Source organism: Cupressus sempervirens, chromosome 4 (genome assembly GCF_028749045.1).
Source record: "Cupressus sempervirens isolate cs-2001-9-10 chromosome 4, ASM2874904v1, whole genome shotgun sequence".
NCBI classification, from domain to species: Eukaryota; Viridiplantae; Streptophyta; class Pinopsida; order Cupressales; family Cupressaceae; genus Cupressus; species Cupressus sempervirens.
Genome location: NC_143121.1, coordinates 508692048 through 508715769, shown reverse-complemented (window position 1 = coordinate 508715769; position 23722 = coordinate 508692048). Strand labels below are relative to the sequence as shown.

Genomic DNA, 23722 nt, shown 5'->3' with positions numbered 1-23722 from the left:
GTGTTCCTATGAACTTTTTTCGAAGTGCAAAATCAAATTTGATTTGGTTTAAATGCAATATAAAATGCACCCTAACGATGGAGGTGAGTAATTGACAATGTCATATCAATGGATATACATCTTTATGCAGAATACATTGGTTACAACTGTCACGAACATAAACAAATGTTGAGGTGACTCCACATGAAATGTGTATGTGCAATTACTGACCCTTTTTGTGTTATTGAAAAGACATTGCTGATTGTCAGAGGCTTCTTAGCATGAAATGTTGTATCTGCAATTGCTGACCCTTCTTATGTCATCGAAAAAACATCACTACCAGCAAATTTGTAGACATCCACCACATAAAATAAACACAGAGCAATATCATTAAACCAGACTTCCAAACCAACTAGTCTTAAAATTTATCTCGTCTGAAGTAATGATATTGGTGGTTGCAGCATCAGGAGCACAATAAATTTCAGGAGCACAATAAATTTAAGCTTAAGCTCTATTTTTGTTGTGGTGACATTTAGGTTGACCACTGGCCGGGGAAACAGTGCAGAGAGTTTGCTTGTAAAACCAAGCTTCTTCAGAGTCAACATGGAAGAGCAAGTGGGCTTGAACAAACACCTCTCCACATCATTGAACTGCTTCAAACATAGTGTATTTTAAATCCTCACAGAAAAAAAATGGTCAACACTCTTCATTAATGCTATGCCCCCTTTCTGAAATATGTTAAATCTGAACCAGAATTAAATGTATGCAAAGAACTGAGATTACAAAAACAGAGAACACAAGTATCATCCTGGAAACCCTGCTCATCGAGGGAAACAACCCAGCCTGCCAAAAATTGAGCCTTTATTTCAAAACCTCAGAAATAATACAATATAGATTATGATTGAATTTCTTCATGTTCAAGCAGTCAATAAGCCAGAAATAATTCAGATCATTATGCTTCTGATTGATACACTGAACTATCATAGAACATGCTAAACAAATGTCACTAGTAAAGTAACTAGACAATCAATCCTCAATTGCTAGACTCAGAATAACGTAAAAGCAATCATTATATTGGGTGTAAAACTGAATGCAGTCTAGAATAGAAGAACCCTGATGCTCTAATAATCCTTAACACAAAACCACAAAAAATGAATGACAATCCGGACAACACCTTTTTGTCACTCAATAGTGCACCCGATGATTATTTTTGAGAGATTGATACAAAGAAGTAAAACTGTGTCTGAACAATAACCGATGTTTTTAATAGATGAAATGACACATTAAAGAATTATTGCCCGTTGAGCTTCCATCTTAACTGACAACAATATTAATAATTTGTGACTGAAGAAAAACAACTGATGCCGAGAGAAGTAATAGCTTTGCCAAGTCACGATGCCAGGTACGAAAGAATGACAAGGCAGAAAACAACAACTGGGATAATGAAGCCATGATGGACGAAGTTATATGCACACAAACTCTTGCACATGTACATAACTTGCCATGCAAAGAAAATAATTATAGGGATGAACACGAGAAGCCTTCAAAGGAATTAGGAGAGCATCAAAATTTTGGAACGAACATGAGAAACCAAATGTAAGCAATGAACAACAACCACATGAAGAATTTGGAGAAACTGATGATAAGGAGAGAAACAAAAAATGTAGAGTTGTCCAAAATAGGTAAGATCTGTCTCATAGCTACAACTTAATTCAACACTCCTTAGCATAAGAGAGATCTTCAGAGTGCCATCTCATGGCACGTGCACATAGCTGCAACAAAAACATACTGTTAAAAAAAATCTCATCACAAATTTTCTCAGTAAAACATTGTTATCTCAACATAACAATATTCACCATAGCTACTCCTACAGGGTGAATGAGAAATCAACAATTAAAGTCACGGTGTCACACACGTGACTCCCACCGTGGCTAATCTTAGAGGGTAGATCCACCATAGCTACTCCTAGAGGGTGGATCAAAGAATTTCACCTCAAACTTCTCTCATAGAAAAGAACTGATTAACAAGAGATTACACCTTGAACTTTATCTTGTAGAGAAGAACTCATTAACAAGGGATTGCACTTCGAACTTCTCTCACAGAGAAGAACTCATTAATATATGAAAAGAATCATTGAAATTGAGAATCTCTCAACAATAGAGTCATTCTCCACTATACCAAGCTTATTTTGGAATTATCAAAACCTCACTCTCGGAAGTGGCTTGGTGAGAATGTCTGCAGCTTGCTCCTCTGTAGAACTGTACTAGAGCTCAACTGCTTTCCTTTGAATCATGTCCCTGAAATAATGTTATTTAATTATCACATGTTTGGTCATGTCATGAAAAACTGGATTAACCAAAAAATTGCTTCTTGCTGCACCGGGACCACATGGCTGAACCTAGGCTAAACATCCTGAAGTATTTTTCCTATCAGGCACGCACCCTGCCTAATCTGAGTTAGAGAACCCCTGTAAGTTCAGTTATATGCATGAAGAATATTTCAATCCATATCCCACTGTACTGCATACATATCTCTATGTGTGTTTGGGTGCCACAGGATGAATTTTCCTGGTTCACACATGAACTAACTCAATGTATCAATAACATAACATATATTAGGCCTTGTGTTTTAACCAAATACATAAAAAAACCAATTAGGTGTCTAAACATAGTAGGATCAATTAAATCTAAAGTGGCTGCATCAACATGTAACTCCTTCAGATTTGCTTCCATAGGGGTCACCATAGACTCTAACACGCCAAAGCTATTCAAAATATCATTTTTTCTATTGATTATCATTAATAAAGAAAAGCATAACAATTCATGCTTTCAGAGCAGATAGCAGCAGTTAGCCCCAAGATCTCAAAAAAAACAGTTGTGCCAAAAACCTAGACCCCCAAAATATATAGTTTTGATCATTACATATTAGATATCATATACAATAAAATTAGCAAATCAGTACCACCAATCTTCTGGGTCATCAACTATGTAGCCTATGAAGTCTTCACTGCCAGAGCCAGAAGTGGAATGAGAGGTGGTAGGAGAAACTGATGGGCTGAAAAAGATCTCGCTAATCCCCTGAGCTGATCAATGGGGTGTGTAGCTCCTGTAGAAGGTCCTGTTATCAGAGTTCCTCCACTTGCCATTTTCCTTAAGATGTTGAATAAACTCTGCAAGCGTGATATCAATCTCATCCTGTCCTTGACTGAAGTGTAACCATATGCAACCTCTTCCTTTTCAATCACCGTCTTACCTTCCTTAAGGAGCTGAAGGAACTCATTCTCTTTTATCTTCATGATTGCTGCAACTTGCAAGGCAATATCAGCATATATGAGTCTCCATAAAGACTCAGTAAGTTGTCTAGCCTTCCCATCAAATACATCATTATTCCCGAGTTTCCAAATGTTCCAAAGCAAAATAGCAGAAAAAATAGTCCAGAAGGTGTTATGATACTTATTGCTGCTAATAATATTCCCAGAGATAACATGTTAAAAAAAAACTGTTCGTTACTCTTCCATTCAAATCTATACAACTCGCCTTGTCTTGAGGTCTTTCCACCATGCTGTAATCCCCAAAAAGGATCCATGGGACAACTATTAAATCACAGAGCCATTGCCATAGGCCAATTCTATCATTGTGTTCATTGGGTGAATAACAAATTCCAAATTTACAGCCATTATATTTTGGAGTGACCCGCAAAAACCCTGTTACATGAACTCTCCCGCCAATTGATAAATTTTTTCCATCTAGGAACAACGAGGATTGAGGTTCCACCCTTACCTCTCTTATGGACAATAGAGAAGGACTCAGCATCTTTCCAAATACATTTGAGAGAGATGTCCAATGCAAAGTCCACTCTTTAACCTCCTGAAGAAGCATAATATCAATATCTCTAACCATTCATAGAAATCTTTTGATAACATATTCTCTGTCAAGAAATTCTAACTGTTGGAGATTGTAGCTGCGATAGAGATCTTTATCTCTAGAAATATGGGTGTTATTATCATTATGGTCACCTTTAGTTGAAGAGGACATTTATGACAATAATTATATATTAAATATTGAGACATGTCTTATGACATGGGTTGAGGCATGCTTATGGAAATACAAAGAGTCATGTTTTGGGAAACTAAAGATACCTTTGGTTTTAATGTTAAGAGTCTCTATTTGTTATATATATCTCATCGAGTGATAAGGTGTACATTTCAACATTTTACTATCAATAAAGTGATATTTTGTTGTGTGGCTGGGTTTTCCCTTCATTTTGGAAGGATTTTCCTAGGGTATCTTCTGGTGTATGTTGTAGCTGTTATGTTTCCCTTATTGTTGTTTATTATTTATTTCTGGGTTAAATTCAACATGGTAACAAAGCCTAGTTTGATATCTACAATAAGGTGAATTTTCTTGTGCAATTTGTATGCAATGAACGTTGGTAGTGGTGTGTTTACTTTGTTTATTTCCAATATTGGTTTTCTTTTGGTTCCGGCTATTTCTCTGAAGTTTTTATTTATATTTGTCGTATATTTGCTGTGCAATCCTTCCTTATATTGTTCTATTGGTAGAGCTCTCTATTTTGAAGATTGATGCAATCTATCTTCTTTATCTTGCAAAGCGAGTGCATTTTTCTTGTTCATGTCTTGCATTCAACATCTTTTGGGATTGTTTTTGTCATTATGTTGTTTGGCTTGCTTCTGAATTTGATTTGGCCTTTAAATCAGTAAAATACTTGTTGTGCCATCTGTTCATTTGAAGCATAATGAACATTGCCTTTTGGTTTGTCATCTTAGTCCTTGAGAATCTGTTATACACTGTGTATCGTGATCTCTCTATGCAATTTTTTTGAGGCTGTTAGTGTAAATTAACAGTTTTTCAGTAACTGTAGTATGTGATTCTTCTCTCCTATAGCATGCAATGCATTTGATTGGGGTTGTTTCTTTTTCGCATGCGTCTATTTTCCTTCAAAATTTTCTTTCTTCATATGCTGGCTCGTATCAAAGATTCTATTAAAACTCTGCTATTTCTTGTTATTCTCTCCTTAAGGTCTTGTGTCTGTTGGAAGGCTTCAGATTTATCTTCATGGATTGACCATCATTCTGTATGTTGGAAGAGTCGATTCTGTTGCACGGGAAAATCTAAGTGTATTGAGGTGAAATCCCTTCTAATTCTTGGAGAATCTAGTCAAGATGACTGGAAGAAATTTTTAGTCTTCTTGATGCAATAGCCATGTCATGCATCATGTCTTATGATCACATCTTCCATTCTGTTCATTTTGGTGGTGTTTGTAACTTTGTTGTTGTATTGCCTTCTTTGTTTGTGTGTAAAAGTTAGCATATACACATTGGAGATGTATTTTTCTTTTTTGTTTTTCATTGTACAAGCCCTAGATTTATTTCTTCTCTTTTTTGTTAAATCTAACTTTTGGTAAATAGGCCTAGCAATCTAAAGCACTGTATTGCCAAGCGGGACCTGGAGGATGAGTTTAGAGTCTTTGGCATATTGTGAAGGCTATTCTACAGACAGAAAATTTTGATCATTGAGGAAAAATGTTATAGTTTGATATGGAAGTTGTAATGGTAGATGTTGCAAAGCATTCAGCTGAAGTACAGACAAGATTGTGTAAAACGCCACAAACAAGAGGCTATCCTGTACAAAGCAACCAGTTGTTGAGAGGCGTCTCAGTCATCGCGATTATTCTGAGCGACAATCTGCAGTGTTCAGTCTGTACAACCTGTTATAAATAATTCAAGTGAAGCACACTCTCAGTTTTGGAACAACATGATGAAGCGCAGTCTTAGTTTTGGAACATCATCTATTATGCTTGTGCATTGTCCAAGATTTTAAAGACAGGAGGACGGGAGCTACGGGAGCCTGCTTATGCAAGATAGTGCATGTCACGTTAGTGCTGACATGGCACTCAATAACTCTTGACCATAACTGCCGTGTTGATATGTCCAAGTGAAAGGTTAAAGCATTCAAGGGATTAACGCATGGCATCATGACACACATATATGTGCGTTTCACCAAATATTTTGGTTTGGTTTTCTTTCTGCCGAAGCAACATATGCTTTATGCGAGCTCTATTATGCGAGTATGTGTCAAGCGCATGGGAAATGAGTTTATGAGAAGCTTCCTCCAGAAATATTTGGGGTGAAAGAACATTCGTGTGGACCGTTTTCAGAAATAGGAGTCTGGAGTTGAATTTTGTTTTAGAAAAAGAGTGACGTCTCTGTATTGGAACAGTTTGCTTGGAGTGTCGATTATCGAAGAGGCTTTTTGGATCAAGTTTTTTGGAACTATTATTTTGCAAGCATGTGTTGAATGGAAGTTCGTTCTGTTAAGGCATCCTCTCTAACAAAGACCTGTAAGTCCCACAGTATTGAAGACTTTATCTGTAGGGACTCTTCCTTGTTTATATTGATCAATGATTACAACTCACGTGAACAATTTTTAGAAAGCATCAACAAATTTTTTTTGCTCTCACATGGAGATTTTTTCATCTGTTTCACAATATGCCCACCACAACCCACCGTGACTGGACGACTGAGGAAACTAAACAAGGAGATAATTATTCTGTGTTACTTATCTTGTGATGTTGGAAATAGTGTTTTGTTTTAGAATTGATATCTTTGACTTTATGAGTTATTTGTTTGCAGGATGCAATGAGATGATAACGTAAAATCAGGATCTCTGATAGAAACATGAGATATTATTATTGATAGAATAGACTCAGATTTACTTACCAATCTGATAGTATATACTGTGCTGTTCTGAAAGTGCAGATCTTCGAAACTGGGTAGTCACTGAGGATGTACGAACTTGCTTTGATTAATATCTTTGTTTGCTGGAGATGCCTTGCAATTGATTATCAGACTGACGATATCTCCTTTGTTATATATGCAAAGTATTATGTCCCCGTAGAGACATGACCCTATGTGGCCTTTGGCCACGTAGGGTCATGTCTCTACATGGACATAATATTAGATCATAACCAATCATAATTCGGTGGTTTAACAAATTGTCATGTCCCCTCTTTTAGCTCAGTCTAGCAGAGACATGTGAGTTAGCTTATTATGGGGTCTTGTAGGCTGACAGGGTTGGATAGAGACCCAATATGGTTATTCAGTGTTGGGGATTTGATGTTCTGGCAGTTATTGATCAGTTGAGAGATGTTCCTTGTTTTTAGGAGGCAGTTCCTACTTTTTAAGAGGTATGATCTTGCCTAGGGTTGGGTTTCCACGAGATTACTCTTTGGGTTTAGTTTCAGAGGGATAGGGCTTGTTTCCTAAATTTTAGGAGCATCCCTAGATTTTAGGGATGAGACTGCCAATGGATCCTTGATTTCTGACTTCAATCACAGATAGGTGACAGGATGATTTTATGGTTTGTGATGTTAGTTGGGCATTCTATGCCTATTTGGGTTATATTTTAAATATTTACTAAGTTAGTGTTTAATAATTAAATAAGGCTAAGTTATTAGCCATTTTGGAGTAATAAGGGGTTTTTGGCCTCATTTGGATGTGCATCCTATGGTGTGATTGCTCGTTGGAAAGGTCTCAAAATTTTCTAAATCTTTGTCTTTGGTCTCAGGGCAATTCAGTGAACAGATTTCTGTCTATGAGGAAAAAGGTCATTTTCTAGTAACATGACCACTTTAAAATAAGAAATTATAACACTTTCACTACCCAATGCCACTTGGAGACACTTAGGGTTCGATTTGCAATTGAGAGGGGTTATAAGGAGATAGAAGCTTCATTCTAAGATCATCTTTTGCATATTTGACTTGTTTATGAATTTGCTCTGAATGGGCGATTTCTAGTCTGGGACACTAACCCTAGGTTAGTGATTGGTTGGGATGTAGCCCTCAGCAATCTTTGGCACCGAATCTCTTAGGCATTGTGCATGGTGATTAAGGACGGAGGCATCAATTCTCATTGGGGTTTTAGCATGGCATATCATCTTTCAAGTTGGGACGTGGTTCATTGCAGCCTGTGGGACGCCATTTGCAGCAAATACACCACGTGGTGTATAGAGTATTGCTTGTATTCACCTCCAAATGTATGCTGGATTCAAAAACAATCTTCAGCTTCCAGTTTGACATCAAATTTGTATGCGAGCTTTGGGAAATGCATTGGATTTATTGCTTGGTTCTATAATTCAGACAAATCTGCCTGGTATGGTTTGCAATAATTCTGATTTTTACTAAATACCTTATTTATTTCAGTCTTGTTTCTTGGTTGCTGTTCCCTATTCCTTTCTATGTTATAAAACCATCAAAAACAAACAAACCTTTCTGCACTTCTGTCTAGTTCTACAAGAAAATATAAACAAACAGGAAAATGGATTTAAAAATATAAAATTACAGCAGATCAGCAGAAGAGATCCATCAGGGATCTTTCACAAATACACTAAAATGTCTTTCAATTGATAATCATTTGGTGCATTATTTAGATTGTCTCTTCTTATAATAAGAGCCCGATTAGAGAAGGAATACCATATATATATATAATTCTTATGAAGAATATAAGATATAAAACAAATGTTCATGTAAATCATGAATGCATATACTCAGTATAATGAGTGCTTCACTTCGACCAAAGCTATACTTCAACACTCCCTCTTAGCAAGGGAAAAGTGACAATTTTTTAATGATTTATTAGTATCAAGAATATCGATAACCAACACATTATCGGACTTTAACACTTTGAAATAGTGACTCGTCAAATAACTACGATCACAATGTTATGAACACTATCATAACATGTATTATGATCTCTAATTGTCCAAAACAATATCTAGAGTAATCATAATACTTTTGTTATCAATGACTTCCGGCGTATCCAGAACAAAACTGTCATAATAACAGTAATCATTTGTAAGATCATCACCTTACAAAGATTACCTTTTGAATATATATGTCCATGAAAGATCGTCAACTTTCATTACATATCTGATACAACTAGACAATTTAGAAGTATAAACACAAAATTGAAATTTAAATTCAATATTCAACATTACAATTTAATCATACCGAGTTTTCTTCTGAAGTGTTTCAATTTTACTTTGGCAAGAGGCTTGGTAAAAACATTCGCTGTTTGCTCATTTGTACTTATGTACTCCAGTTTGATAACATCTTGATCTACCATATCTATAATGTAATGATAAGGTATTTCAATATGCTTAGATTGATTGTGGAAAATTGTATTCGCTGAAAGCTTGATACAACTCTGATTATCATAGTGAATGATTGTTAGTTTCAAGGGCTTCTTAAACAATCCAACTAGCAATTTTCATAACCATACAGCTTCTCTTGCTCCCACGGAGGAGGCTATAAATTCTGCTTCAGTGGAGCTTAATGCAATTGATGATTGTTTTCTGTTGAACCAAGAAATCATCCTAGATCCGAGACTGAAGCAACATCCTGTAGTACTTTTACGTTTAGTAGAGTTGCTTGCCTAATCAGAAACTGAATATCCATGAAGATTGATTTCGACTTGATCATATCTGAGTCCCATACCAACTGTACCTCTTAGATATCTTAAGATATACTTGGCTGCCATTAGATGTATCTTCTTTGGTTCACACATGAACTGACTTAAGGTATTAGTGGCATAACATATATCAGGATGAGTATTTACAAAATACATTAAAGATCCAATGATCTGCCTATAGTAAGTAGGATCGGTAGATTCAGATTCAATCATATCATCCTTTAGCTTATGTAAGTTGACTTCCATAGGAGTAGTAACTGGTTTACAATCCATCATTCCAAATTTTGTCAAAATATCAATAGTGTATTTTCCCTGATTTAGGATAATGTAGTTCCCCTTTTGCCAGACTTCTAGTCCTAGGAAGTAGTGGAGAAGACTTAGATCTTTCATATCAAACTCTGCTGTTAGTTACTGTTTGTACTTGTTTATAAGATGTTCTTCACATGTTATTAACAAATCATCAACATATAACACAAGAATAATCATGTCATCACCATTTATTTTGAAGTATATGTTTGGATCAGTTTTGTTCTTAGAATATCCTAACTTTGTTAGATAGCTGTCTATTCTTCCATACCATGCCTTGGGTGCCTGTTTAAGGCCATATAGTTCTTTCTTTAACTTACGTGGGAATTTTTGTGAGTGATGAATCCTTTTGTTTGCTCAATATAAACTTCTTCAATTTCACCATTTAAGAATGCTGTTTTAATATCCATTTGATGAACTTTTCATCCTTTGGATGCTGCAATTGCCAAGATAGTCCTAATAGATGTGTACCTAGCAACTGGAGCAAAAGTTTCTTCATAATCAATACCTTACTTTTGTGAGAATGGGTACGTGCTACAAATTTGGCTTTGTATTTTTCAACGCTGCCGTCAGGTGTATGCTTGATTTTCTTCAGCCACTTAGAAGAGACAACTGCTTTGTTCTTAAGTCTGGGTACGACATCCCATACATTATTTTTAAGTATTGATTGATAATCTTCAACCATTGCTTCTTTCCAAAGTTTGCTTGATAAGGCTTCTTCAACATTTGAAGGTTCTGTTTTGATAAGTTCAGTCAGGAGAGCCACATAACATGACTGATTTCTTGTTCTCTTGCTTTCTCTGATTACTTCATCAGGTTCAACATGATCTCTGCTATCATTTTCCTAGCCCAAAGTGGCCTCTTTTTATTATTGGAATTTTCAATACTCTCAGAATTTGAGATAGTTGGTGAAGGAGGTTTAGGATCATTCTCCCTCTCATTTTCTACTAGGTGATCTTCATCTAGTTCAGTATTAGGTTCAACATATGTCTCATCAATGTCCTTAGAAAGATTGAAGGTAATATCTTCTTCAAATTTTACATCTCTACTGATCTCAATTGTTCTTTGACCCGGAACATAGACCATGTAACCATTGGTTGTTTCACTGTATCCAATGAGTATCCTCTTCTTTCCAGATGGTTCTAGTTTTGTTCTTTTCTCTTTAGGAATATGAATATAAACAGGATACCCAAATATTCTTAGGTGACTTAGATGTGGTTTAATACCTGAAAATACATCTTCAGGAGTGGTGTTTTCTAATATTGAGTGAGGACATCTATTTTGAATATAAACTGTAGTATTAGAAGCTTTAGCCAAAAAAGAAATATGAAGATTTTGGTCATGCATCATTGTTCTGGTTGTTTCAATAATTGATCTATTTTTACGTTCTGCAACTCTATTCTGTTGAGGATTATATGGTACATAAAACTCCCTTTTAGTTTCAACAGTGATGCAAAAATCTTCGCAGATTTCAGAAATGTATTCACCTCCATTGTCTGATCTTAGTGCTTTGATTTTCTGCCCAGACTAGTTTTCAACAAGTGCTTTGAATTCTTTGAATTTAGATAATACTTCAATTGATTCTTTTTGTTTGAGGAAGTAGATCCAAGTTCTTCTAGAATAGTCATCAATGAAAATCACATAATAGAGACACCCATTTAGGTAAGGTACAGACATAGGGTCACATAGATTAGTGTGAATAAGTTCAAGTACATATTTTGATTTGTGTATGCTTTTAGGAAAGGATTTCTTGGTGCTCTTGCTTAGGGCACATCCTTTGTAGATGCCTAAGTGATCAGATTTGAGACTAGGTAATCCTTTTACAATTTTCCCTATTGATGACAATGCACGAAACGGAAGGTGACCTAGTCTCCTATGCCAAATTTTAGTTGAATTCGATGTTTCACGACTTATGGCTAAATTTTGTTGGTTACAAAGTTTGTATAAACCTCCATCTCTAAATCCAATAGATATAGCTTTCTTGATGTTGGAGTTCTTTGGCTAGGATAGAACTCTATCTTCTTGGAAGGTGATTTTGTACCCTTGATTAGTAAGACTGGAGATAGAGACCAAATGTCTTTTTATACCAGGTGCAGATAAAACATTTTTAAGTTGGAGAGTAATACTTGAATTTAGATGAATTTAACATGATCCAATACCTTTAACAGGATGAGTAGAATTGTCACCAATGGTTACTTCTTTCGAGGAGTATTCTTTGAAGCTTTCAAATTTGTCTCTAAAACCTGTAATATGACGTGATGCTCCACTGTCTATAATCCAAGTGTTTTTGTTTCAGGTTAACTCACTTGAGAGAGCTAGATAAAATGCAAGGTTTTCTTCTTTTTCCTCTCTCTTCTTTGATTTCTCTGCTAGGGCTGCTTGAATTTTCTTTTTTTCAGGGTAGAAGTTGTGAGTGTGACCAAATTTGTCACATTTGAAGCATTGTACTTTTGACCAATCTCGTTTCTTATATGATTTGTTGAATTCCTTCCTATTACATTTGAATTTACCTTTGTTTTCTTTATTGTTTGAATTAACATGAAGAGCTTGAATATCTCCCTCTTGATTTATGCTTATTCCTTTGGAAACTAATCTTGATTCTTCTTGAGTGCATTCATTTTTGAGTAATTCAAATTTAGGAAGGTCAGGTCGATAGTTTAGACCACGAATAAAGGTTTCCCAAGATAGTGGAAATCCTTTAGATGCTATGATGCTAAGTTCTTTGTCATCAACTTGACTTCCAATTGTTGCAAGCTGATCTTTTAACTTAGAGATTCTTAGAGAATATGACGTAATTGAACTCCCCATTGTTCATTTTTATGTATAGGAGATCTTGCTTTAAAGTTGGCAGTCTGCTAGTATTGTTAATTTTGAAAGTGTTCTTAATAGTAGAAAACATTTCAAATGCAGTTTTAAGACTAGATATAGACGGAAGAATATGATCCTTCAACGAGTCTATAATAATTTTCATGACCTTGTTGTTATGCCTTTTCCATGTCGTTTTATTTGGATCATTTTCAGGTATTGATTTGTTTGATTCTATGTACTCAAATTCTAACTCTACTTCTCTTAGTACTATCATGACTCAAATTTTTCGATGATGAAAAATTTGATGCCCCCTCAATTCCATCCTCTAATCTTACATGATTAACCATTTTGAATTTTGACGATAAAATTTAAGATTGATAAATCTGAGATTTTAATTTTTATCCTGAAGTAATTTCCTATCAGGATGGCTTTGATACCATGTGAAATCAGGATCTTTGATAGAAACACGAGATATTATTATTGATAGAATAGACTCAGATTTACTTACCAATCTGATAGTATATACTGTGCTGCTCTGAATGTGCAGATCTTCGAAACTGGGTAGTCACTGAGGATGGACGAACTTGCTTTGATTAATATCTTTGTTTGCTGGAGCAATCGCTGAGACTGAATATTGATTAATGTCTTTATTTGCTGGAGTAATTGCAGTGACTGAATATGCCTTGTAATTGATTATCAGACTGCGCGATGTCTCCTTTGTTATATATGCAAAGTATTAGGTCCCCGTAGAGACATGACTCTACATGGCCAGAGGTATGTAGGGTCATGTCCCTACGTGGACATAATATTAGATCATAACCGATCATAATTCGGTGGTTTAACAAATATATTAAAATGTCTTTCAACCGATAATCATTCAGTGCATTATTTAGATTGTCTCTTCTTATAATAAGAGCCTGATTAGAGAAGGAATACCATTTATGAATAAACACACACACACACACACACATAATTCTTATCAAGAATATAGGATATAAAACAAATGTTCATGTAAATCATTAATGCATATACTTAGTATAATGAGTACTTCACTTCGATTGAGGCTATACCTCAACAAATAAGAGGTTATGCAGACTACATGAGGATTTTGCTTATTAAATTGATGATACGTATTTGCAGTCAGATATGAAATTTAGAGGGAGCCTGTTCAACCTCAATGGGAGGTTGCATCAACTACTTATTGTGTTGATTAAGCCATCCCTTCTAAGATGGAGTATTTGAATCATTTTTTTGCATACTGTTAATAGTAATTTTGTGTGATAAGACTCTTGTTGGAAACGAATCTGAGTTGTGATTTCTTTTCTCGCTGATTATGAGTTCTTATTTATGTGAAATTATTAAATTTTTAAGGACAACATAATAACTCATTCACTTATGAGAGATTCATAGTGAGCATCATGTAGAGAGAGTCCATGATGTCATCACATTGAGAGATTTAGTGATGGGAGTTGGAAGTCATGTTAAGAGAGTCCATGATTGTATCACGTTGAGAGAATCCGTGACAAAATGCTGGTTGTAAATCTTACTAATTTGTCACATTGAGAGATTTAATGTAAACATCATGTTGAGAGAGTCCGCGATGAAAGCTAATTGTAATTCTTGCAGGTTTGTCATGTTTAGAATTCTATAATAACATCACATTGAGTGAGTCTGTGATGAAAGTTGATTGTGATTTTTTGTAGGTTTTTTATGTTGAGTGATTCCATGAACTAGGTTTTGGATATATGTGATCAGAATTTATCATTGACATTTTTTGGTTGCAACCTAGTGTGACTCTCTCTCTCTCTCTCTCGCGCGCGCGCGCGCGCTAAGAGGGACTGTTGGAGATTGTAGTTGCGATAGAGATCTTTATCTCTAGAAATATTGGTGTTATTATTGTTATGGTCCCCTTCAGTTGAAGAGGACATTTATGATAATAATTGTAATATTAAATATTGGGGCATGTGTCTTATAACATGTGTTGAGGCATGTATATGGAAATACAAAGAATCATGTTTTGGGAAACTAAAGAGACCTATTATAATGTGAAGAGTCTCTTTATTTGTTCTATATATCGCATCTAGCGATAAGCATTCTACACTTGAACATTTTACCATCAATAAAGTGATATTTTGTTGTGTGGTTGGGGTTTTCCCATGGTAACTTTTGGTGTATGTTGTACTGTTATGTTTCCCTTATCATTGTTTATCATTTATTTCTAGGTTAAATTCAATGCTAACCCCCTAATATTCCAAGATGTACATTTCAAATTCATCATCCCACATTAAATTAGTGTCCGTTGGAGCTTGGAAGCTCTCGAAACAATTAGGTAGTTTCCCCTTGGGAATATTAGATGCTTTAGTATTGCCACTCATCAACTGAGGTCTAACTCTTTTCCTTCTAATAATCTCACCTTCTAGGTTTGTAGAGTATTTCTTATTGTCTCTCCTTCCCTTTTTGACCTAGGCTGCCTTTTCAACAATAAATACAAAGGCACGAGCTTTTGCGTTCTCCACAACATTAGGGGAACTACTATCTTACACACTAGAAACTTCCTTTACTTGTCCACCAGACAAACCTTATCCACCATCCAAACTCCTATTGTATGATGGATAATCAGGTTGATCCTTAAGAACCTAAGACTTGGCCCTATAGTGCCATTGATTGGGGGGTGGGGGAAGAGGTGGAGGGGTGGGAATAATAACCAATGAAAACCTGCTTAACTTATCTTCATCATAAGCAATTTTTATTTCTCTGAGCCCATCAGCATGATATGCATTCTCACCACCCCCATGAGTATCAAAAGTGTGATTATCAGAAGGGACAACAATAGGGTTACAAGGAATAAACTGCTTATCCTTGGGAGAGTCAGGGGTTGGGATGATGGAGCCAAGCTTTGGAACCTTGGTAGAGAAGTAAGGAGCCCGATAAGCCCTCCTTCAAGGAGGTGGAAATAACTTAGGCAACTCTGCTCTATCTTTAATTCTCTCCAAAGCAAGCTACTCTACATTTAAGGTCCTATGCTTAGGTTTAGGGTGATTGACCTCTAATCAAAAATTGAGAGCTTGAGCCTAGGGGAGGTTATCCAAATCCTTGAGGATAGAGTCACTACATGGAGGGGAGTAGAACCTTGATCAAACTTAGCCATCAATCCATACAATGAAGCACGATTCTTTTGCATTGTTTAGGAGGGGGGGCGGGGGGGGCAATGGGAAGTTTCTCTACCATGGGCATCTGTGCTCTTCTTGGTAGCCCTAGAGGGTCTATCATTGGGTTTCGGAGTAGGTTCTTTGCTTTTGGGAGGGGTTGAGATTCTTTGCTTGAGTAACGTGCAATCCTTGAGGACAAAGTCGCTTCATGGAGGGGAGTAGAACCTTGATCAAACTTAGCCATCAATCCATATAATGAAGCACACAATTCTTTTGCATTATTCAAGAGGGGGGGGGGAGGGGGGCAATGGGAAGTTTCTCTACCATGGTGTCTGTGCTCTTCTTGGTAGCCCTATAGGGTTTATCACTAGGTTTCAAAGTAGGTTCTTTGCTTTTGGGAGTGGTCAAGATTCTTTGCTCGAATAATGATCAATCCTACCTCTTATGGCCTTATTTTTGTATAAATAACAAGCATTGATGTCACCCAAGAAGATAAGAGGACAACACATAAGGGCTTCGTTATGATCAAACCATATTTTAACAGGAATATCTAGGCCAAGGTTGACAGAAACAAGAATCCTAGCGTCTGTGTTAGGGATAAAGACATTAGACCTATCAATTTTTAACATATGACTGATAGGTTCAAGAACTCGGGGAAGGAGATTCTACTAAAAAGGAAAGAGATTACCCATGGTGAGCCATCTAGGGCTAGAAAGATAAAGAACTTCATTGTTAGCCACATTAAGAGACTAGGGAATCATGCGAAAATCACATGCCCCAACCTTCCAAAATTGTTTGCGCACCATGGTTTTTTGTAATATAGGTTTACAAAAAAAAGATTAAAAAGAACCCTATATGGAGCATATGACAAGAAGAGAAGTTTAACCCCAGCTTCTCCCAAATCCTATGGAGCTAGTCATTAAGATAATTGCTAGAGAAATGTTTAACAACATCTAGAGCAACAAAAAATATGGTAGACCCCTTAAGTCTACATTTTTTCCTATTCAATTGCTACAAACATTTTTTTATTAGTTTTAATGGTGAACTCCGCAGTAGGTAGAACCTTACCTCTATCTCCTCCTAGCATTTGTTCTCCTTTTCCTTTTGGTTTACGCTTGATCAACTTGGCTCCTCTTAAGATTCCAACTTCTCCAATCTTTCCTTGTTTGAAGGACTTGGGCTTGGTGCCGACTTCTTACACTTCTCCATGGGGTAAATGTAATGTCCCCCTTTTTTGGGACATTATAATTCTGTGTTGCCGGCTCACTTCGCCTAGGTTTTGAGGGCGAAAAGGTTCTTTGCAGGGTTGAGTTCGAGGGTTGACCTAGACATTTCTAGTTTCAGACCCATCAAAGCAGTTTTGGTAGGTTATCTGGATGCTTACTATTTTTAGTAAGTAAATAGAGCACAATATTTTCGGTACCTCAATGTTGGTTTGGAAGCGTCTTGCCGAGAGCTTTGTAACAAGCTATTGCATGTGCTTATCTGAGTTCATGTGGTCAGCTATTTAATGCCTGATGATTAAATGGTTTACTAAGTGACTATTAAAGTTCATTTAACTTGTCACTTTATTTAAAAGGGTACTATGTTTATCTAAGTGACTAAAGGACAAAAAGGGTGCTTTATCCCACATTGCTTAAGAGAGCGTGCATCACATTGGGAAAAGTGATAAAGGTATAACAGGGTCCACATGAGAAGTTATGAAGATTATAATATTTAAAACAAATATTAATCTGAGAGTTGGAAACAATTATTGGTTATCTCTTCGAGGATGCAAACCCTGGAAGAAGCTTTTGGAGGTTGGACGCAAACCAAACCTTCTTACTAGTTTTATCTACATTTGCTAATCTGACTGTTATTTCTATTTATAAGATTGGATTATTTGGATCATTGCATGTTATTGTATTACTGTTATATAATACAGTAACGTCTTTGGTGGATATCTAAGTTAACTCCTGGTTTATATATGTACTTTTTGAATATTGGAGGAATAAGACAAGCTTTTTTGAGTTTTCTTGTATGTAAATTTGCTCATTAGAAATCGATTAAAGTTCTGGAATTTATATTGAATCTTGGTTTTCTGTTTGGGTTTTAAACTTGCAAGTTTTATATCAATGGTTTTTTTTTTGTAAAATATCGTGAAAGGGATATTATAGTAAATCAACACCAGACACATGCTTGGAGTGGATCTCTTCGAAGCATCATTGCATGAAGACACAACCTTCATTGTTGGTTTATGGTAAACAACCTCAAATAAGGGAGTGCGGAAAATGTTTTTGTTGACACCAACCGACTCGTTGCCATACTTTGACACCCACTCACTTTGAATATTGTCTGTAGGAATAACAACTATGGGAAGTCTTGGCAATAAGGGCACCATGAATACTCTGACATGACTTTATTGTAGACATTTAAGCTCTGCATATGATCTATGACTTAATATGATTTCGTTTGTTCTTTGCCATATCTCAAGCCCAAGGAAATAGTGCAATAAACCAAGATCTTTCATTTCAAATTTTGAAACTAACTCCTTACGTCTTACAATGAGATCACCATTACTAGTGAGAAACAAATTAAACATAAAACACAATCATCAACACTTTATTATCATCTACCTTGAAGTATAAATTTGGATATGCATCATTCTTATGAAAACTCACTTAGAAGCTAGTGATCCATTCCCTCATAGCAAGCATGGGGAGCTTGCTTAAGGCCATACAATGCCTTTTTCAGCTCGCACTTATGAGACTCCCTATCATGAATAACAAAACCCTCTAGCTGCTCAATAATTACTCCTCTTCAATTACCCTGTTTAAGAAGGCTGTTTTCACATTCATTTGATAAAGTTTCCAGCCCCTCACAACTTTAATCGCTATGATAGATCTAATGGAAGTATAACAAGCTATTGGTACAAAGGTATCTTCATCGACTATGCCTTTCGTTTGTAAAAAACCTCTAGCAACAAATCTAGCTTAATATTTTCTATACTTTCGTCAATTGCATTCATGATTTCAAACAATCATTTAGATGAAACAATTGATTTACCTTTTGGTCTTGGAACAATCATTTCTAATGATGGACTAGTGCTCCCCCATCATGACATCTTTCCATACTTGCTGATTTGAAGCTTCTTCAACATTGGAAGGTTAAAATACAATAATTTGACTCATCAAAGTTACATAACTAACATACTTGTGATGCCTTTTACTTTCTCTGAAAGTGCCACGAGGAGCTGCATATTGTTCAGCTTCTTCTATAATGTTTCTGACCCACAAATGTAGTGACCTGAACCAACTCTATAATGTTTGAACTAGAATTTTTCCTTTTTCCCCTTAATGCTAACCCCAGAATATAAACCCTCTAATTAAATAACCAGCAAAGGTGAACAAATGATAACCTGGAAAGATGTTTCTGCAACTCTCAAATATAATATTCAAAAAATACATACATAAGAAGAAGAAACACGAATAACAAATAAAGGCCAGAACTCCCTCCAATCATTCTGTCTTCTTCAAAATGGCATTAAAGGTGTGAGCATATGAAAATGCAGTACAAATCAAAGTACTAAACCAGTAACTTCTAGATAACTCCTAAAATGTTATTGTATTATACAACAACAATACAATAACCAGCGAATTATAAATCCAATCTTAAACTTAGTTCTATAGTCAGATTGGAAACTAAGAGAAGAACCTGTAAGCACAACTGAGACATCTGAATTGATATCTCTACTGGCAATGGGTTTGCGTCCACTGCCTGCTTGTACGAGGGGCTATGTCCTCACACGGGCTGAAAGCTGAAGCTTTCTGAATGACTCTCACAATAGAGAACTGAAAATCTGAATAGCAAATCAAGCATACCAAAATAATGAGTCTCATCTCCTTTTATCTTCACAATGGTGACTCTTCAACTTCTCCCTGATAAATCGTCTTATTCCTCCTCGTCCTCTTGTGACCACATGAGATATTGATTTGACCTTTAATAATGAATCTCCAGGTAACATAGTCAAATTTAATATTGAAAATTTGTTCCTTAATAATTCTAATGACCCCAAAGAAGGGAGATTACAAATCTCCCGTCCTTGAGATTGCTTGCTCTCAAGCAATATGTACCAGGATCCCATATAAATCTGTAGTTAATCCAGTAGCCCAAACTGTCGACAAACCTGGTCAAACTGTAAAGCACGGTACCACTCTGCAAAATACCTGTCAACCGAATTCCTGGATCCCATATTAATCCTCGAAGAAATGCTGCACCTGTAAACTAATCAACACTGATCATCACCATAATCAGCCTCAAACTGAATAGGAGCACAATAGAATCCTCATCCAACCAAAGATACAACCTGCCAATGCCTAGATCCCAAACTCTGTTATGCTGCCTTGCTGCTATGATGATATAGAAGTATATCCACGGTTCATGTATCATCCAGTAGAATGTGAAGACCTGACTTAGATGGGTGATGTAAGAAATGAACTGCTCAAAAACTGAAAACACCATCCCATGGACATTAGAATTCATATTGTCTACATAAACTTGGAGAATTCCCCAGCGCATAGGAGCTAAGAATGTGAAGAATGCTGAGAATCTACCCCTAAATCTCACATAAATACTCCATCGACAACTGTTCGGAGGCTGATGAGGAAAATTCACCCAACTTCTGAAAGGGGTGAAATCGGAAAATGTGTTGGGGCTGACCCAAAGATAAGCCACAGAAGTTGATTCATCATTCCCATGCTGAGAACCAGATTCACTGTTAGAATCTGAGCCAGGATCCCAAAGTCTGAAATCAAACTCTTCCTCTTCATGGCGAACAAGAGATAATTCCTCATTTAACATAAACAAAGGATTGTCGGATGTCCAATCAGCACCAACTTCAAACAAAAGGTTGTCAACAAGCTGAAAGTGTTTAGGAGTTTTGCTACTTAATTGTTTGGGGCAGCTATCCAAGTCATACATGTGCTGAATGCACTCAAGTTCGTCAATGACTTCCTGGAAGAACTCCTACCTCATACTATTCTCATGTTCCTGAGAGTGTTCCATGGGCTTGATTTGATCTTTTGCTCCTAGTAAAAATAATTGAGTTTCACTCAGTGCCTTCCAAACATTCTTAAGCATCTCGTTGAGATCCTCAATCTCATCCTTTTCCCTATTTGACTGTGCTGCATAGATCTCAGCAACCTTGAGAATGTAATCCTTGTGGGCCAACAGATATAAGTAATCTAATTTCATAGTCTCGAGGGTTGTTTTAACCTTTTGTAAATCGGCCACATGCTAGTCACCTTCCCTTTCCCTTGGGACTATCCTGTATAGCTCCTTAACCAACTTGTGGGTACTGTCATACTGCACCAAGGATGCCAGAACCATGTCTTCACTAACCTTCAATTGACTCAGTAAGGCATGTATTTCATTATCTCTCTGCTGAAATTGTTCACTATCTTGCAGTGTTATCCCCGGTTGTTCCTCTAAATTCACGTTCTGAGTATCATGAATATAGGGTTCATGATGCCAAGGTCCCAAACTGCCATTACCTTGAGTGCAATTTGCTCCATTATTCTATTTGACAAGGCTCACCTCCAAGTCACCAACGAAGAAAACTGTGCCTTGCGTAACATCTAGTATGTGATCGTGAGAAAGCTGCCCACCTCTGATAGTTGTCTACTCTTCTATTTCAAGATAACTCTGATCTATCAAAATTTCTTCGTACCCTCCTGTGTGTTGTTCCCTTGCAAAAAGATCCTGGGCTAACACCAAATACTCTCGTTTTGCCATATCAGTCATATTTTGCTGCTCGAGATAAAAATCCATATAATCACTGAATGATATATCATTCTGAATTCGGTTAGGGAGTCTTTGATAATCTTTGTAAATGTTGAGTATTTCAGTTCTTATATTTGATTTAGAAATCTGGGCTAACCGCTCATGTGACTTCATCGTACCTTTCCTAATTTTATCCAAATTTTTTCCCATTGCTGAAAGTTGTTATCCTGCTTAAAGTCTAAACCGGAATATTCTGAAATAGTAGCGTACTAATTTTGGCTATAATTCTTGAAACCAAACTTCAAGCTTAATAACTGTGCACCTTTATTTGATTACAATCTTAGGCCTCTTTCCTCAAAACAACAATGTTATCACTGTTGGTCTTCCACTTATCTCGAGTTTGCCTAATCATGGACTGGAATCAGCTTGCACTTGATAATCGCACCATTCTGGATTAAATCTCTCATGTGACATCTCTTGCTCATAATTCTCATAAACGGTTTTGCTAGGAGTGATACCCAACACTTGGTAGGGAATGGCTAAATTTGTGATCTGTGGATAGTAGATGGGCTACCTATGAATCTCATGACAACCACCAATTTTCGATCTGCCTTATATAAATACAGATGTCCTTGCTGTTAGATCTCCAGTTACCCTGAAGACAAACAATTTGGTGCCTTCAAGTTCATGCGCTTCCCATAATCGTCCAGCCTAGATGGTGACCACTGAAAAGCCCCTTAATAAATTTTGTTACCGTCAGTAGCTCTTGTAAAACTTGCTAGGTCATTGGCCTACTTAGAAACTATTTTTAATTCACTGTTCAGATCCCTTTACAAGTCATTCATTTCATTTGGAGTTCTGACAAAGTACCCACATCTTTGTGATTCTAAATGCTCATGAAGGCAAAGCAATGAATAATAGACAACTCTATTAATCATCATCATACTTGTATAGCCTTCATGCCAAGAAATAGTTTGGAATTTGGTTCACTTCACAAGTTATATTCATGAGAGCACTGTGATATGTGAATGAATCTCAAACTAGTTCTGAGAAAGTTACCAAAACTGAACAAATTGTCTTGTATAGAGTCTACAAATAGGATTAAATGAGCAACCTGTTCTAGGTCACTGCATTTGGTAGTTGATCACTGCGCTTCTCGGATGACAGTATTCAGCCCAACTTAACTCACCAGCTGTTACTACACAGGTACGCATTTCATCAGACTGAAGATACACCTTTTATCATGAAGGAACATTGGACAGAATGATGTTGTCAATTTCCCAAACTGGAAGAAAATCTGATCTTAATTATCCTGCTGTATTATACAGACCATCAGTTAAATACTTTGTCACAATTTTCAATGCTGAGCGAATAGCCTTCCTTTGGCGTTACAAACTTGTGCATGAGCTCCAGTTGTGATAATGTCTACTATAACCAATCTGGACCAAAATCCAACACGCATCTACCAAAACGTTACTTCTTCCTCAAAGCACTTGCTTGCAGAATATGAAAGGAACAACCATTAATTCAGAAAGTTGTCGCAAAATATATCAAGTCTATAGAGTTGAGTGCAAACTTAATTTAATTCCCAGAATTATTTACGGCATGTAACCCCCTCCAGAATGAGTATGGTGGTCACTGATTACCTCAACCAATTCTTGCGCAAAGCCATCATGCAGACGTGTGTGTAACTCCAACACAAAACTGATGAATTTGAATCATATGATTCTCTATCTTCAAGTGAACTATCAGCTAGTAACCGACAAGAGGCTTTGCTAGTAGTCTTAATTCCAACCGCGCTTGGGGAAAGCAACAAGCTATCATACAACTCGATTCTTTTGTGGCACCTGGAATGCCATCTATCATTATTGACAGAAAACTTGCTCCTGCAGTTGTCCAGCTACTGCCAAGAGATCTTACGTGGAAGTTTGAAGCCCTGCACTCATTCAAAATTTGTCTTCACCTGATTCAATTCTCTAGGACACTCATTGACTGGGTTTGTCAATTACACCCTAGTTAAGATACGTTGCTATTTGGTGTCAGTTACGCCCTAGTTAAGACCGTCCTCATCTTTGCTTTGTCGTCATTGCCCATTCATAAACATCTTCGCACGACATTCATGCTTCCTGGAAACGGCGTGGTGGACTTCGGTATTTGACAGGCATAAATAAATTCTTGCCATACCCTGATGTGGTCAGCTGATGAGCGTTACTCGTAATGGAAGCTTTCCATT

General features: G+C 36.6%; 1 protein-coding gene across 1 annotated transcript in view; it reads left to right on the top strand.

Moving 5' to 3' along the window:
- The window catches only part of LOC149562172 (ATP-dependent Clp protease proteolytic subunit-related protein 2, chloroplastic-like), a 174288-nt gene that overhangs the window by 1040 nt on the left and 149526 nt on the right, over positions 1 to 23722 (top strand). The gene's annotated exons all lie outside the window — the stretch shown is intronic.